Raw genomic sequence first — 18,090 nt, 5'->3', positions numbered from 1 at the left:
TAATGTTAGGGGGGGGTGGGCTTAGAAGGAGCTACCCAATCCCAGTCCTTCAGTGTTTCATCTCTGATTTTACGAGCGGACGAGAAACTCCCCAGGTCGATATCTCTGGATGCCCTTCCATTCTCCATTTCAGTCATATTTGTCCATCCATCGTAGAGAGGGAGGTTGTTGGGCCAGGCCTGGGTATGTCTGTGCGTAGTCCAGGAAAGGGGACCACGTTTGGAAGAATTTGTCTCTGTTCCAAAACCGGAGGGCAGTGATTTCTTTCGCCGCTATTATGTCCCAACATTTAGTCCACCACATTTGAACCGCCGGGCCCTCTGGGTTTTTCCAAAGCCTTGCCACTGAAATCTTAGCGGCCGTCAGCAGGTGGGCACATAGTTCTGCTGTGGCCTGATAGGGGGAATTGGCCCGCTTGCTCCTAATGGTACGATACCCGGGTCCCATGGGATTGACAAGCCTGTGATCGTGTTGATTTGATCTAACACTGGCTTCCAAAATTGAGTCGCCTTGGGGCATGTCCAGAGCAGGTGGTATAGTGTGCCTTTGTCTGGGCAACCTCTCCAGCACGACGTTGGGATTGACGAGTCGCATTTATTGAGCGATTCGGGGGTTTGGTACCACCTGTAGCATACCTTGAATGCCCTGTCCTTGGACACATTTCGAGCTTCTATTTGCTCTTCTCCAGATGTGGTCCCATTCCTCCGGTTCGATGGGCCTCCCAATGTCTTTCTCCCATTTGAGCATATATGGCTCCTTGCGAGTAGGGTCAGTTCTGTCTAGGATCTTGTAGAGGGTAGATATCTTGCCCTGGGGAGTGGGGGGGGCGGGTAAGACGATGTGAGGGTTTGCTCCAGGGCTGAGGGGTCTCTGCTTCCGAGGTTTTTCATGATCCTGTTTGAGAGCCAGTACCGTAGTTGGGTGTATCTGAACCTCTCATTTTCCGGAACGTTGAATTTCACCTTGCAGGCCTCGAAGTCCAGGGGGTTTCCCTCCTCGAAAAAGTCTTGCACTCTCTCCGGTCCTCCTTCCTTCCACCTCATTAAGTACTTGAGGTTGATGCCCGGCGAGAATTCCGGGTTCATCCAGATCGGGGTGAGTGGGCCTATTGAACTTTGGACTTTCCACAGCCGCGCCGCCTTCCTCCAGCCCGCCACCATGTTTCCGGTTGCCGACAGAGGCCCCATGTCGGCATTGGTCGTCGGGGCATTTTATGTGTGGTAGTGAGTTTATCGGGACTGGGCTCCAGGCCTCCTCTAGCTCCAGCCAGCGGGGTTTCGGAGTGGTAGGTGGCCAGGCGAACGCATGCGAGAGCTGCGCAGCCAGGATATATCTGGCAACATCAGGTGCTCCCAATCCTCCCATCGCCCGACCTCGGAGCATTAGCTTCCTTGGGATACGTGGCTGTTTTCCTTCCCAGATGTATCTCATAATGGCCCTTTGTAGTTTCTGTGCAGCTTGCTTCGGGATGGAAGTTGGTAGGGCTGAGCAATGGTAAAGTAATCTTGGAATGAGGTTCATTTTCAGAGCCGTAATTCTCCCGAACCAGGAGATCTCCTGTTTCTGCCAGCTTAGTAGATCGCTCTTGAGTTCTTTGAACAGCAGCGGAAAGTTAGCTTTGTAAAGTCTTTTGGGTGTGCCTGGCAGCTAGACCCCTAGGTATGGTAATTGCTTTTTCGCCCACAGTATAAGATATTCGTTTTCAAGATCTGTAGTTGGAGATCGAGGCAGGTTGATGCTCAGCGCCGTTGGCTTAGAAAGGTTGACCTTGAATCCCGATGCTTCCCTCAAAGTCTTTCAGTTCCATCCACAGAGCTTTCATGGATTCCCTGGGCTTGGTTAATCTTAAGAGGACATCGTCGGCATACAGGGCGGCTTTGTATATTTGGGCTTTGATTGCCAGGCCTTGGATCGCTGCATGTTGACGTACCCTGTTCGCGAACGGCTCAATGGAGAGGGCAAATATCAGTGGGGAGAGGGGACATCCTTGCCTTGTGCCTCTTGAAATGTGAATTGTCTCGGATCTGGTCCCGTTGATTCTAAGCCTGGTGGATGGATGCCGGTAGTTTGCTAGTGTCCATTTTATGAAATTAGGACCGAAGTCGGAATGCCTTAATGTTTTTGGACATAGCACCAATCTAGAATGTCAAAAGCTTTAGGAGCGTCGAGCGATAGCACCATCAGCTCCAGACCCTTCCTGATGGCTGATTTAATAATGTTTATGGTTCTCCTTATGTTGTCGTGAGTGCTACGGCCGGGAATTAATCCGGTTTGGTCCGGGTTTATGATGTCTGGGAGTAAGGGAGCCAGCCGGTTTGCTAGGATTTTGGCGAAGATTTTGGCGTCGTAGTTCAGGAGGGTAATATGTCTGTAAGAGGCACAGTGACTCCGGTCCCTGCCAGGTTTCAGTAGCAACACGGTTAGCGACTCTTCAATCGAGGGGGTGGTCGTCCCCGACGCTATGAAAGAGTTGAAGAGGGACGCCAAATGGGAAGCGAGTATATATGAGAACTTCTTATAAAATTGGGCTGTGAGCCCGTCCGGCACCGGAGTTGAGTTTTTCAATTTTGCTATGATCTCGCTCACTTCTTCTGCCAAGATAGGGGCTTCTAGGGCTGCCAGTTGAGGATGTGGGTCACACGGCTGTGCTCCTGCTAGGTATTTAGAGAGTGCGTCTGCGGCAGTAGGTTAACCCGACATGATTACTCTGTGGTGTGCAGTCCATTTTCTCCGTGCTAGCGTAGCGCGGAGTCCCCTGTGCGTCCTGGAGACATTGGATGGTGTTCCCCGAATGCAGCTTTTTCAATTTGTGGACCAAGAGGCGGTTTGCTTTGTTGCTGTGCACATAGTAGAACTGTTTGGTGTATGTTAGTGCTCTGGCCGCCTTGTCTGCTAGATGCATTTCTAGAGATCGTTTCGCTTTCTGGAGCGCGCGGCTCGCTTTCCTGTTCCGTCCCTGTTTCAGGATACGTTCCGCCTCAGTCACCTCCGCTTCAAGTTTATCCTGTTGTAACTTGCGTAGACGTAGGAGCAGGGCGGTGCAGTCATTAGCCGTGCCCCTGATGACAGGTTTCATGGCATCCCAGATCGTGGATATTGAGGTGTCTTTGGTGGTGTTTTCCCTGAAGTAGTTCTTGAGGGCTTCTGCCATTTCTGTTCTGATCTCTAAGTCTGCCAAGATCTGGTCTTGAAGTTTCCATTGTCGCTGAATCGGCTCAGGAAAGCTGTGTACCCTCAGTTTCATTATGACTGGAGCGTGGTCCGAGGGGGCTCTGTCCTATTATGATGGTTTCAACACAGGGAATGAGAGAACTGTAGAGGAGCAGCAGATCGGTCCTTGAATGCCCCAGATGGGCGTGGGAGAAGAATGTGTAATCCCTTGCCCCCATGTTGGCCCATCTCCATACATCTATGGTGACTGTTTCCCTCAGGAATTCTACCATGGCGAGAGCCTTGCCAAAGTCCTCCTTAGATGGAGGGAGCGTTTTATCCAGGTTAGGGTCTGAAGTCAAGTTGAAATCGCCCCCTATGAGCAGCTGACCTTCAGTGAAGGTTATGAGTATGGGAAGGAGGTTACGGAGGAATAGGCTTTGCGCTGTATTTGGGCAGTATAAGGCTGCTATGGTGATGGGAAGCTCTTCTAGTAGGCCTTTCAGCAGTATGTACCGCCCCTCTGGGTCTCTTGATAGTGATGTTCGTTAATGGTACATCTCGGCTTATCAAGATGGCAACCCCTCTTTTCTTGAGGCCCGCAGAAGCAAAGAAACGTTTTGTGTAGCGTTGGAGGGAGATGCGGCGCTCGTCTGTCCCGAGGAGGTGCGTCTCCTGAAGGCATATGATATCGGGTGCCAGTTGGGAGAGCCTTTGCTCTACGGACTTCCTCTTCCGAGGGGCACTCAGACCCTGGACGTTCCAGGTTAACATTGATAGCTCCCTATCCGGCCGGGCCATTTGTAATTAAGTTGGTTGGCGGATTTACCTTGCTTCTGTCCAATTGCAGGAATGTAGTCTCCCCTTCCCCGGTGGGCTGAGCTGCCATTGTTGCAGTGGTTCCGTGTAGAGGGACGAGCCCCCATGCAGCTTGCACCCGATACCCTGGTAACCCCCCCCCACTTCCTTCAGCTATCTACTTAGATCCAGCTCCCCCCCTCCCTCTGACCATGGTAAACAAACAAAAGGAACAAGAACAAAACCTAAAACAATGAACCAATATCGGTATCCAGACCAGCCTTCTACCAACGGGGCTGTCAACTGGGCCATAGCTACCAGCTAGGTGGGAGACCCGAGGGGCTCGTGCAGTGTCGGAGAAACTATAGCAGTGCTGGATCGAGCACAGTTGGTTACTCCGGCCAAGGGGGATTGTTGCTTCGTATCATTCTGGCTGGGCCCTGTGGGGCCAGTTCAATTTTACAGTTCTGGCCCCCCCCGGCGGGGCCCTGTGATGCTGGAAATGCATCGGAGGGACAGGGCCTCCGTATCCTTGTCCTTTTTCTGTTCTTATCGTGTGTTCTGTCGTGTTTTCCGCGCAGAAGTCCATGCGGGACTCCTGGCGGTGCAGCTCTCTTTTTGGTTTGGTGAACAGACCCATGGGATACCCTTATGGCACCCGTGGGTGGGGGTACAACCCTGTGCCCCTAGTGTATGTTTTTGGGCACCCGTGGGTGGCCCACAGATCAGGGCATGGGCTGGTGGCAGCTACATGCTGAATTTGACAGGTGCGCTGGGTATCCGCCATTTTGGGGTACCCCGGCCCTGCCATTGGAATCAGTTGATTCCTGATAGGAAACAAGATGGCCCCGGTGGCCTCTTGCTTTCTATCGCCTGATACCTTGTTTTCCCAAAGTCCTGGGAAGCCCTGACTCTGTCCCTTCCCCCTGACTGGCTGTTGGGTGGAAGTTCCGTATATGGTGTTGTTGTGAAGGCCCAGCTAGACTTGCTGGAGCCTTCTCGCTGACTGTATGTTGTGGGTACCTCCTGTGGGTGGGACCTGGGTGAATGGGGAGTGTGACCAATATACACTCCGTGTTGTGGCTGTCTGGTTTCTGCCATGAGAGACAAAGACTGAGACAGCCCTGCCCGAAACCGGACTGAATGCAGTGTGTAGAGCTGAATGGCTGAGTACTTGTCTCAATCCACATTCCGTGTTGTGAGTGTCTGAGCGGGAGAAGGGTGGCCTGAATGCCCTGCGTGCCTGATTGGCTGACCGACTGCATGAATGGCCTGCTGTACGATTGGCTGCTGAGTGTGTGCCAGCAGTGTGGATGAGAGACCGAATAATATATCTGGGGACCTCTCACCACTGGAAATTGTTCAGAAGCTGAAGTCCACTACGACGAGTAACTGGAGTAACTGACGCTTGACCTTGAGGCCCTGCTGGAAGAGAAGGTTTGCCGTGGCTCTCCTTCACGATCTAAAGGCTGCCGTGTCTCCAAGGACTGACCCAGAGAGGACCTGGTAAGGCGCCCTCTTCCCGAGCTACGAGGGACCATCGTGCACAGCTGACCTTTGCCAACGCTCCCTGGTAGACAGACCTACGAAAGGCTGCCGACCCGATACGGGGATTGCTGAGGAATCCCAAAGTGAAGCGCCCGGACTGTTGTCCGCCACTGTCGACGACTGCTGTCGCCGACCGGAGCCGCCGTGCTCCCGTTGCCTAAGAACTTTCAATTGATCAACGGACGCTCTCGTCTGCATCGCCGTGTCATCTCCTGTGGGAGAAGGCCTGACCGTCGCCGCGCCGAGGAGTATCCACCGGTGGGTTTCCCGCCACCCAAAGACCGCAGAGACGCCGACGACTCGACGCCCTTGCTGGGCCACAGTTCTTCTTCATCTCTTTGCGGTCCAGAACTATCGTCACCGAGGTGCCCCGCACGCCTCATCCTTGCAGGACGCCAACGCTCTGTCGTCGACGAGCACCGCTCGGATCAAAGCCTGCTGCCTCATCGACGTCGTTCTACCCGGTTCACGGTCGGACGTTCGGCGCCCCATGTCTCCCGCCTGAAAGGGGCGACATTCAAGAAGGGCCGCCGATTCCCCGACACCGAACCACGAGTCCGCGACGCCTCTCGACGATCCGTGGCTCCTGCCTTAAAGGGAGTCACTCCAGAAGGATCGGTCGACGCCTCGCCGACGAACTCTACTCCACCAGGTACATTGGGGGGGTAAAACATTGTGGGAGAGAACGAGACTCTGGAACAATATATGGACTGGGCTTGTTTTATATATCGTTATTTTACAGGTTGCCCAGGTGGGGGGATCTCCACTCAGAACCGTGTCCAGTGGTAGGGACCGGTATTCTGCCGATCGTTTCATCTGTCTGCTTTCTCTCTCTTCTCTATTGCTGGTCTCATTTCAATCGAATATTAGTGGTACCACTCTAGAACTGTAAATATTTATCATTGTTGATCCTCCGGAGCACAAAGTGCGTTATTGTGATAAGTGTACATAACCTTGAATATTAATTATATAAAGACTGTGTTTTCGTTAATACAGTGTGTGGACATTCCTTTGTGGGGGCTTGGGGATACACTGTACTTAAGAACCAGCCTGCATCACCTCCTGAGAAGCTAGGCCTTGATTGCTCGTCCAACGTTACCAATTTGAGAATCTTGGCAGGGGTCTTCTGTGCCTTTCCTCTACCATATAGAGAGCGAAAGTACAGACCCCCCCACCTCGTCTTGACAGGCCCCAAGGGAGCATGGTCATCCATCCGGGAGATCTCACCCAGGAGGTCCTGTACCCCATAATTCGATGAGTGCCACCTGCCGAGGGGGGAGTTTCCGAGATGAGAAGAGTGGGAGGGGGTTTCAGCGATTGTTAATGTTCTTCCCCCTGGAGGGCGGGCCGCACACCCAAGACGACCCCCTACTCGGGACCAGGAGCGGAGAGACTCCCCGTTAGCCCCCTCGGAAGAGTGGCTCGAGCTCCCAGGGACCTCCACCTCTGCGTCCGGGTTCATGAATAGTTCCGCTTCTCGCGGGGAAGGGATTTGCTGTGTTTTTCCCTCGCAAGTGAAGGTGAGGCCTGAGGGGAAGCTCCAACGGTAGGTTATATTACATTTGCGCAGCCAGTCAGCCATGGGTTTGAGAGCTCTTCGTTTTTTTAGTATCGATGCTGCTAAATCTTGGAAAAGGGATATCTCTGAATCCCGGAAGTGAATGCGTTCCGTGGCCCTGGCTTCTTGCATTATCTCCTCCTTGAGCTTGTAGAAGTGGACTCTAACCAGCACGTCAGCTGAACCATTGGAATTTTGTCTAGGTCTCGCCCTATGCACTCTGTTGAGCTCCGGGGGGCGTCCTCTGGAAGGGTGATAATGAAGCGGCATAGATCGGATACATAAGATGGGAGCTCTTTCTCCGGGATCGCCACCGGAATACCCCGTATTCTGATATTGTTCCGCCTCGAGCGGTTTTCAGCATCATCTTGTTTGGATTCGAGTGCCTCGCATCTGCACTCCATGGCCCTAATTCTGTCAGCTCCTTCTCCGATCTCAAAGTTCTGTTCGCAGAGCGTGGTTTCGATTTCCTCGGTTCTTGACTCCCAACTCCCCCACTCTCTTATCCAGACGAGCAATTTGAGTTTTTACTTCTTCCGTGCCCTTCTGGAATTCCCTGGTAAGAGATGATAGGAGGTCATGCAAATCAGCTTTTGTGACAGATTGGGAGGCCATGGTTGCCTGGCACTCGGGCGTGGCATTTCCCATCCCACCCTCGTTGCGCTCACTCTTCTTGTTTTCCTCCGCCCCAGCTGCCATATTTAGTAGCGTGGAGATGTCCGTTTGCTTAGTGGTTTTATTGGATTTGGACATGACTATGCAGAGCGACCCCGTACAAGACGGTTAGGCGGTAGAGGCCGGTCCGATTCCTGCGGTTCCTCCCAAGGTATTTCACTCTGCTTTGGACCTCGAGGGGAGGGGGCTAGTTAGCTCGGGAGGTATGGGTTGCTCAGTAGACCCTTGCGGTAGGGGGAATTTCTCGGGAGTTAGACTCGGGCCCCCCGATCCCCAGCCAGTCACATGAAGCTGCAGAGCGTCCAGGGGAGTCTGGTACCAATCAGGGGTCAGGGCGGAATTTGGCCACAACTCGCGGCCCAGGTCCCAGATAGTGATGTGCTCCGGCAGGAGCTGAACTGGCCTCGGGGAGGGGGGGGAGGGGGGGGGGGGGATTGGCAGGTGACCCCACAGTTCTTGGACCACTGGGGTGGTGTCCTACAGAGCGTGGTGCGGCAGGTGCCGCCTTACCTTGTTCTTAGTTGTGGGAACCGAGGCCCTCCACAGGGAGGGATATGTGGGATGGCGCCGTCACAGTGCGCAGTTGGCCCCAGGGAGGGAGCCCCCAGGCAGGCTCTTATTCAGTGCAGCCCTCAGCCCGATCCACCCCCTGGGAGGCGGGGGCGTAGCAGGGACCCACAGTGTTGCTAAGGCAGATCTGGCGGTCGTGTAGGGCCGCGGGGCGCCAGCTGCTGTGCTTACTCTGGTCGTGGTCCTGCCGCCTGACGAAACTCAGTCTGGGGGGCCAGGAGGAGTACAGAGGCCCTAGGGGTGGGAACTTTGCAGATTATCCGGGATGAATTGTTCAGAAGGCAGCCACCGAGAGAGCACTATCGGGGGGGCCCCTCAGATGGCCCACAGAGAACGTCTCGCTCACCGGAGAGGGTACCTGAGCCCCTACAGCAGTTGGGCCCTTGCGACCAGGTCCGGGATGCAATTGGGCCGTTCCGACCCGGGTGGCTCTAGCACCCATCTGCAGCTGTGTCCCGGAGGGGGGGGGAGGCGTGTTCATGCCGTGATCCGATGCCGGGCTCCTCTCCGCGGGAGGGCCCACGGGCCTGCAGCGTCCCCAGATCTCGCCACGGAGCACTGAAGAGCTCCGGTGGAAGATCGGAGGTTCCTGGAGGAGGGAAGCAAGCCCACAACGGGCACAGGAGCGCCGCTCCAGAGGAGGCCCCCACGTCGTCCGAGGCTGTATTCTGCCCACGGGTCTGCAGCATCCCCAGCAGATCTCGCCGCGGTGCACCGAGGTGCTCCGGTGGAGGATCGGAGGTTCCAGGAGGAGGGAAGCAGGCCCACCGCAGGAGGCCCCACATCTGAGGCTGAATTCTGCCGATGCGCACCGGGGAGCACAGTCTGGCGGGAGTCCACCGCTGCTTGCGTCTGAGGAAAGATGCCCCACTTCCAGCAGCAGCGTTCAGGTGGTCCATGCAGTGGGGGGTGGAGGCCAGGCGCAGGGAGGGTGGTAAGCGCCGCTCGCCGGGGGGCCCTGATCGGTTTGTTGGTCCGCTGGAGTCAGCAGATGCTCCGCCGTGCCGGGGCCAGGTCCCGGAGCCCCTCAGCACCCAACCCGGATCACAGGCTCTGCTCGGGCTACTCCAACGGCCGTGGCGGGACTAGGCCGAATCCGCCATTTTCTGCTCGACTCTCAGGCCAGTTCTGCGTGCCTCTGGGCTCGGAGGATCAGCCGATAGCCCTGACGGATTCGAGTCGGAAGACTAACGGGACGTGCTCCTTCATCTACGCCGCACAGCTTCGCCTTTCGGAAGCTCGGAAACTCAATATACACCGGGCATTGTGGCTGGTAGCGTGGCACCAGCCGGAAGCTCTCTCAGAGCCAAACCGACCGCCATGACTCGAAGCCACGCCCCCTCCCATCACTGCATTTTACCGCTGTCAAGCTTGAATGGAGCAAATCCAAACATGTGGTAGGATGGGAGCAACTCCAGCCTGGATCTTGGATTAAAGGACTCCTGCAGCTAGAGCTAAGACCCCTAGGGTGCTGTAGATGCAGAACTCTTCACTGTTGATCACCAGCAGACCTTTAACTTGCCCAACGAAATCAGGCCTTTCTGCAGATCTCTAGAAGACCTTAATCAGTGCTTCAAACCCTGGCTGGTGGGAATGTTAGATTTTCATAAATGGGACTACTCTTCCTGACCTTAGTCAACGCCAGAACTTTCTGCTTGGACTTCATATGGCTGACCTTTGTATGTCTCTCCAGAGTGCGTGATAGGAGTTACAGTTTCCTACAACTTTTGGCCTTAGGATGGGTTGCCCCTTTGGGCTGTCCTTTGTAATTTCTCTTTAATGTACTTGGATGAACTATTGTTTCCAAGGGGTAAAGTGGGATAATCATCCCCTTTACATTTTATAAAGTAAGCCAGCACACCCCACCTTATGTGGAGTGCTGTGGAGATGCACTGTATCCCCATTCTTACTTATCTAATAACATATGTTACAATTGCAAGTTAATTTGCATGGCTGGTGGCAGTGAAACTACTTTTATTCATTACTTGCAGGCTGTTCAATCAGCCGCAGTAATGCACACGAGGAAGACCACTCTGCTAGCATGGTGGGTTTCTTCTTTTTTCACAATTTCCTGTTTGCTTGTTGTTTCTTAGGTGGGAAGAGACCTTGGTTGAAGTTTTGTCTTCAGCTGGTATCCTTTGCATTCCCCGCCGAGGCTCCAGAGTGTCGGAGAAGGTAGGAAGTGAGGGAGGAGTCCAAAACACTGCAGCCCTTTATCTTTCACCTTGCCTGAAAGTAACAAGCTCCCACTGGGGAGCTGGCTTTCCTGATTGGACAGCCAGACAGAAGTTGTGCTATAGTTTTTGATAAATACTCTGATACTGGAAGCTGCCGACAAGTCAACCACTGGATCCAAATCCAAAAAGAAAGAAGAAAAGACAGCTGTAACTATTTCCAGTGACCAGAATACCTGCTGTGTAACCGGAGCCTGATATAACCCTTTCTTCCAGCGACCTGGAGGTCCCAAATCAGACTCCTACCCAGAGGCAGGTGAGATCCACTAGTCTTGAGAAGACCTGCAAATCAAGCAATCCCTCGACGTGATGTGACCTTGCTGGGCTGCAAAACAAGCCTCGAGCCTGAATGCAGTGCATGGTCTTCCAAATTACAATTTCGTCTGAAACTTTGGTATACTCCTGCTGGACCTCCAGAGACCAGATTCAAATCCCTTAAGTCCCCTTCACCAGAGTGCAGGACTGAGTGTGTAGAAAATATGACCGGTGAGATGTATTCTTAATACGGCTCCTGCAAAAAGACATCAAATCCACAGAGCCACGACAAGCTGATAGGAATCCTTTGTTGGAAGCCTAACCAGTCGATTACTGCAGCCAGTTTTTGTTTACTGTCCATTTCTTCAGTCTCCAGACTAAGAACCCAAGGACCGGATACTGTGTTGCTGCACCCTGAAGGCATCGACCCAGAAGCTCTTCTTTTCTGGTGAAGTACTGTGTTGGCTTGGGTAATACCTTAAGTCTTGCGTGGCTCCTGTGAGGCTGAGTCAGTGATGTGTGGTTCAGAGTTCTCCTATACCATTCGCCCAGGCCTAATACTGGAAGGCCTAATACTGGAACACATCCAGGGAGCTTTCTGTGAAGTACCTGAACATGTTTAACCAACTCAGAAGCAAATACTTACTTATTGAAGATATCCTCGGGAACTCCTAAATCCGATCCTGATCTGCCTACGGCTGGCTCCTAGACAACTAGGACCCCTCTTCTGCCACAGAGAAAACTCATGCTATAGACTAAGGAATGGCTTTAACAAGGTTTCGGACTGGAAATTATAACACGTGTAATAGTACTTACTTGTAAATGAGTTTGTGTTGTAACTGTATCTCTGCACTATAACATGTTACTAAGTGTCTAAAAGTTGTGTTGCTCCTTTAAAAAAGTACAGAAGTTATTTTACTAGATTTGAATTGCGGTTCACACTTCACAAAGTAATAGAGTTGGTAGTCTTTTAGCCTTCCAATAAGGATTTACCCATCTTGAAACACCTTGCATCTTTCGAAATGTGTTATTAGGGTTTTCTTTGCCTGATCTGCTTAGTGCATTTCTAAAATAATCTTGGAGTCAATACTTATCTTTGAGTTGCTTGTCGCCCCTCTGAGGAGTAGAATAGATTACTTACCTCGAATAGTTGTTGCTCTTCTTAAACTGTAATATTGCGGCGTTAATTCAAATACATGCTCATACTTGCAGGACTGTAGGTTAAAAAGAGTACATGGTGAGAGTCCAAGATGGCCGTGCTGTAGAGAAGTCGTGCTCCTCGGGTACCGTCCGAGCGGGAACTTTCAAAAAGGTGGAAAAAGCAGCTTTTAAAAAGCTCCGACCCCGAAAATCGAGGTCAGAATACGGGCGGTGAAGAATGAAGCCGGTCAGGAGAACCTTGACCGCGAAGCGGATACCAGGGGGAGAAGGCACGAAAGACGCTGTGCACTGGGCTGCGTCCGGACACACACACCATTGTAGAGTGCAGACTGGGCGGTGTGAGGACACCCCCCCCCCCCCCCCCCACCACAAGGAGAACCTAGCCAGATCTAAATACAGCCAACCTGACTGGAAAAGGAAAAGAGGGTAATCCTTTCTTGCCCCAACGCAAGCAAGAAAACACCAGAGCACATAGGTAGGACTCAGCACGACTGCAGTGCCGGCCCAACCCTGAAGATTCTGATGCCAGGCTTAAATCTAGAGGTGCTCCAAGGAAAGCTAAAGGAGTACATGCACACACAGAAACCCAGAGAGAGAAGTGTTGGAAAAATAAACAGTTGGGGGGGGTGGGGGGGGCTCCACACCTGCATCCCAGCAAGATAACACCGAAAACACTGGCGCTAGCTGTCATGACAAGGAAGAATTGCTGACATGCCTCAAAGGCATGGAAACGAGAATGATTAGCACATTCCAGCACCAACTAGGTCAACTGAAGGAGGAGCTGAAGGTGGCCTTACAGGACATTAGGAAAGGTTAACGAACTTGGGGAGAGAGTGGACACAGTCGAAAACCGTCTCTCCTGTGTGGCAGACGATTCTAAGCAAAATAGCATTGTGTTAGCATCCTATTAGAACAAGTGGCCAGAGCAACAACTAACCTGGAAATACAGACTGAGGATTTAGAAAATAGATCCCGAAGATCAATATTAGGATCAAAGGCCTAGCATAAACAGTACAGGACGTGGACTTGCGCTCCAAGTTACAACAATGCTTCAGCAGTATCCTCAAAGATACCCCACCAGAAGGATCCGCTTCGACAGAATACACTGAATTGACCCGAAAAGAAATGAACCGGGCAACAGACCCAGGGATGTACTGGTCGCCTGCACCTCCTTCACCCAGAAGGAAGAAATCCTGAAAAGCATCAGATCGCATACGGAGCCAACAATCAACGCAAGCAGTGTTCAACTCTATTAAGACCTGGCCCTTTCGACTCTACATAAGAGGAGATTTATGAGACCACTGACAAAAGAACTGACAGCCAAGCACATAAGATATCAACTGACCTATCCCTTTGGCTCAATATTTACGTGGGACGGTAAGACTCAAAGGATCAGCACATGCGAGGAGGGACCGTCAATACTGCACATTGGAGATGATCCAGGACAGATGGAAACGTCTCTGCGCAGATCCCCCTCAAAAGGCACAAGCAACCAATGGGAGTAGATGTCCGAGAGGCCCGGGAAAAAGGAGCGAGGGGTAGCCCCGAGAAGTCCACGCACAAACACGGACTGAACTGGACCAATGAGCGAATATGAGGGATATTGGACTCATATCTCCGCTGACCGGTGCGTGACAGGAGGAAGGTAAGCTGCAAAAAACAAATCTGCAAGCGAGGACGGAGATCGAAGGAGAGACATCTTGGATCTATATACTGGACATCTTAATGCCCAGGCGGTGGAGAGTGTTTGAAGAGGAAGAGGCCCAAAGCCCTGATCGTGAATCGGGGAGAGTTCGAACAGAACCTGACCATGTAAGGGAGAGGGGGGGGGGGGAGAGAAAGGGGACAGGAGGGGGTGAGGGGAAGAACGGGAAGAAGTGCTAACTGTAGATTGGGGAAAGGTTAATTAAGGTTCCGAGTTCGAGGTTGGAATATGGGAAGCAACAACCCATTAAGGAATAAATACAGGAGACTAGGGATAACGAGCAGGGACAACAGACTCCACAGGTCATGCGCAATGGATGAAGCAGTAATAGTATCCCTGAATGTGCACCAGCGAAACGCTGCGCAATACTGGGGAGGCTAGTAGAACTTAAGGTGTCTGTGGGGATCCTACCAGAGACACATCTCCTCCCGGAAGACGAAAAGCGAATGGCCCACAGACACTATCCACAATATTTTGCCTCATGAGGGAAGAAATCGAAGGGGGTGGCAATCCTATTGAGAGCTGGGGTTCCAGAAAGATAAAATTCTTACTGACCCAGAGGGGAGGTTCATAGGCCTCAAGGGCTGGATCAGAGGGCAGAAATACACTATCATTGCATTATATGTACCTAATGACAATCAGGACATCTCTAAAACGTTCCGCACACAACTATTGCCGCCATTAGTAAATGGCACAGCCACCCCAGACATGGGTAGATCCATGACCCTATTAATATCAAAACCGGGGAGGGACCCCTTAGATTGTGCTAATTATCTACCCATAGCACTGTTGAATTTGGACGCTAAGCTCTACTCTGATTGTGGCAACTAGACTAGGGAAGGTGCTCCCTCGAATTATACATCCAGACCAAACTGGATTTATACCCAGGATAATGTGAGATGGGCCTCAAACATCAGAGCTAGGCACCCGAACGGGTCAACGCTTCTCTTTGGTGGCGTTAGACGCCAGGAGAGCATTCGACAGCCTGGATTGGGGATTTCTGAAGTTGGTACTATAGAAGTTTGGGTGTGGGCCACATTTTAGCAATATTGTACTAGCAAATTTCCGGATCCCGTCGACGAATCTGTTGGTCAACGGGATAAACTCTGGGCAGATCAGGATAGAGCGAGGCACTAGACAGGCTGCACGCTGACCCCTTTAATATTTGCCATTGCAATGGAGCCATTTGCAGCCCAAATTAGACAAGAAGGAAACATTGAAGGGGTGAAATGCGGGGAAACCAAACAAAATAGCACTATAAGCAGATTATCTGATGCTGTTCATGTCAAATACCCGGGACACACTGCGCCAAGGGTAATACAGAAACTGCAAGAGTTCGCGCGGGTCTCAGGGTTCCACAAACTATGGGAAATCAAAGGTCCTGAATATAACAGAAGAACAGGAGAGATCTCGGAACTAGAAAGGTCACTGGTAAAAGGAATCCCTAAGATACCTAGGTGTCCGCTTAACTGGGAAAATGTGTGATCTATACTAGGTAAACATTAAACCCCTATGGAAACAATTGCAGGAAGACCTGCATAGGTGGGATAACCAGGAGCTCTCTTGGTTTGCCTGAATAACGGCGGTGAAAATGACCCTACTCTCCCGTATGCTGTATGTCATCAGCGCCCTCCCAGTAAGGATCCCGCCCGAGTCTCAAACTCTGCAGGTAGCTATTTCCGCCTTTGTGCGGAAAGGTAAAAGGCCTAGAATTCAGAAGAAAGTTATGCCGAGAACCCCACTTCTCGGATGCCTAGGATTACCAGACATACAGGAGATGCATCTGGGCGGCACATATAACACCAATGCTATACTGGGCGGCTCAAGACACCAACCTGGGCTGGGTCCAAATAGAACAGGAGGTCACTACGCATCCGCTAAAAACACTACGCACCAATGTGGGCTGGGTCCACACTCCCCAATAGCATACAACCCCAAATTTACCCCAGGACTTCAGGTACAATTCTAGGAAGGTTGGGTAGCGGCTGAAACTTTGACCTTGGCTGACATGTGCCGGGATGGAGAGCCACTCTCCTTTGAGGGATGCAAACAAAAATGTTGTATTGGTGGAAAGTGAAAGATACAAATATACCCAGCTAAAACACTGGATTACACACCAGTCTGTCAAAAGAGCCGCTAACAGACCCCAGATAGGCCTTGAATTAACATTACAGGAGGGCTCAACTAGGAAAGGAATCTCAAGGCTCTACAAACTGCTGGACAGGGCCCTCCTAGAAGATGTCCTACAGTACCAAACGAGCTGGGAAAAGGACCTAGGGGATATTATTATGGGGGAGGATATGGGCAAGAATCGGCCTACAAGGTTCGTTATCAATGGTATATGCCTCCCACCAGACTGCATAAGATAAACTCTAAATACTCCCCTCTGCAACAACAAAAGTTTCTGGTGATGTTTTACAGCTTTCCAGTCTTTGGGGCGAAGATATGCCAATCTGTTTAAATCGTGGTAACATACTTAAAATCTTTCACCAACTTCCTTCGCTTTCGCTTGTCTCTAGCTATGACATAGATGGCATTCTATTCCCTTTCCATGATCGTGTAGATGTTAGTAATATTATTCTTAGATCGAAGGTAGTTTTGGACCTGATCATGGGGCATATGGAAGGGTTGAAGCAACTAGGATTTGAAGCAAAAATAGTGGACTCTTCTCAACTTGCCAAAAATAAAAGGAGAGGGCGCTGAATATAGAGGTAATCTTACAATGGTCTACCATCCAGAAAGAACTCCCCCACCCCAACGGAGGCATTTCTTGCCCAAATCTAATGGAGACTTCGCGAGCTGGGCACATGTCACTGCAGGCTTATGGAAATGATTTAATTCCCGCTAAATCAGAATTCTCTTCGAAGGCTCGCCCTCTATATAGCTTCGGTTTTCTTTCTTGGAACTCCAGAGGTAATTATTTGTTCACGAACCTAGAAACTGTTGCCGTGATTAAGGCTTCGCATTGTTTTTTTCTCCAAGAAACCTGGCTACTTTCAACTCCAGTTCTTGATGGATTCGATATTTTCTCTCAATGTGCCAAACCTAGCCTGGGAGGCCGCGCATCGGGGGGACTCATTATAGGGGTAAGAACCTCCTTTGGTTTTGTTGCCAAGGAGCTTTCGGATACACCTTTTGGCTTTATGGCCTTAGAGGTGCTTTTTCCGGATTCTAATTGTTACTTTCTCTTGGTCAATGTTTACTGGCATATGGGAATCTCTCCTCTCGAATTGTTTCTGGAGAAGCTAACTGATACAATCCTTGCCTGGAGATATCTGCACCCCATGGGCAAACTCATTCTGGCGGGCGATCTAAATTCAGACTGTACTCTCTGTCTGGAATCCAATTATGATGACCTGGGCTTGGTTATGGAAGACGATCCACGTACAGGACTAAAACTTACATGGGGCCGATCTTGGAATCTGGCTTTGGATTCAACTGGCCTAACTTGTCTTAACAGCCATTATGATGCTACTAATCCTTCCTGCCCAACTTGGCGTAGATCGTCCTCATCTTCCACCTTAGACTACGTCTTTGTCGACCATTCTCTGATTCCATTTTCTTCTAATGTCGAGGTGTCCTTCAACTCATGGAGTGACCATGGTATTCTCCGGGTTCAATTTCTATGCCCCTTCTTTACCAAGCTTCTGCCGGAGGGTGGACCCACTCAGCTTTATACTGTTAGTCAAGGGACAGGGATAAGGTGGTCTCCTCTTAACATCAGTGTTCTTAATAACAAACTGATCTCTTCCCTTAACCACACCTCGCTCTGCTGGAAAATAGCAGTCTTTAACACCTCTTCTTTTGATAGTTTTCTCAATGCCTTACAGAGTAGTATTTATGGCCAGCTCAGGAAAGGAGTCTCCAAAAAACTTCACAATCATAGTTTCGACCAACAATTGGCCGATGTAAAGGCCCTTACCAAGAAACTTATTAGGGATGTTCAAGCCCTAGATACGGATTGGGCAGATAAAACAACAAAAATTAAAACCATTCGCCAAAAATACAAAAACTACTGTAAGCATAGAAAAATTACTATGATTCAAAATGACGCACAGTATATGCTTGCAGTACTAATAAAACGAGATGTGAGGGCTTTCTGGGCTTCGGTCTCCAGCCTAGATAACGCATTGATGGCTGATCAGCTTAATGCAATTCCAGAGGCTAAATGGTTTGAGTATTACTCTAAACTTTTTGATATTGGGGAGGAAGACTTGGCTTCGGATGTATTGATGATTTACCCTTCGAAAGACGCATGGAAACCAGTTTTTGATCTTGAGACAGTGTTCTGTCTTATTTCTAAGGCTAAGAAATCTAGGGCGCCAGGCCCAAATGGCCTTACGAACAATACATTCAAAGCCGAGCCCGAGATTTGGGCCAATCTACTCTTCCTGCTTTTTCAGGATGTAGTAAATTCCGGGAAGGTCCCTATGAGT

At 50.9% G+C, this 18,090-nt stretch overlaps 1 protein-coding gene across 14 annotated transcripts in view; it reads right to left on the bottom strand.

The window, feature by feature from the left end:
- The window catches only part of SRRM1 (serine and arginine repetitive matrix 1), a 935,651-nt gene that overhangs the window by 708,637 nt on the left and 208,924 nt on the right, over positions 1–18,090 (bottom strand). The gene's annotated exons all lie outside the window — the stretch shown is intronic.

The sequence above is a fragment of the Ambystoma mexicanum genome, chromosome 11 (genome assembly GCF_040938575.1).
Source record: "Ambystoma mexicanum isolate Mex_15411 chromosome 11, UKY_AmexF1_1, whole genome shotgun sequence".
Classification (NCBI taxonomy): domain Eukaryota; kingdom Metazoa; phylum Chordata; class Amphibia; order Caudata; family Ambystomatidae; genus Ambystoma; species Ambystoma mexicanum.
The sequence above is the reverse complement of the archived record's forward strand: the minus strand, read 5'-3'. Positions and strand labels throughout refer to the sequence as shown.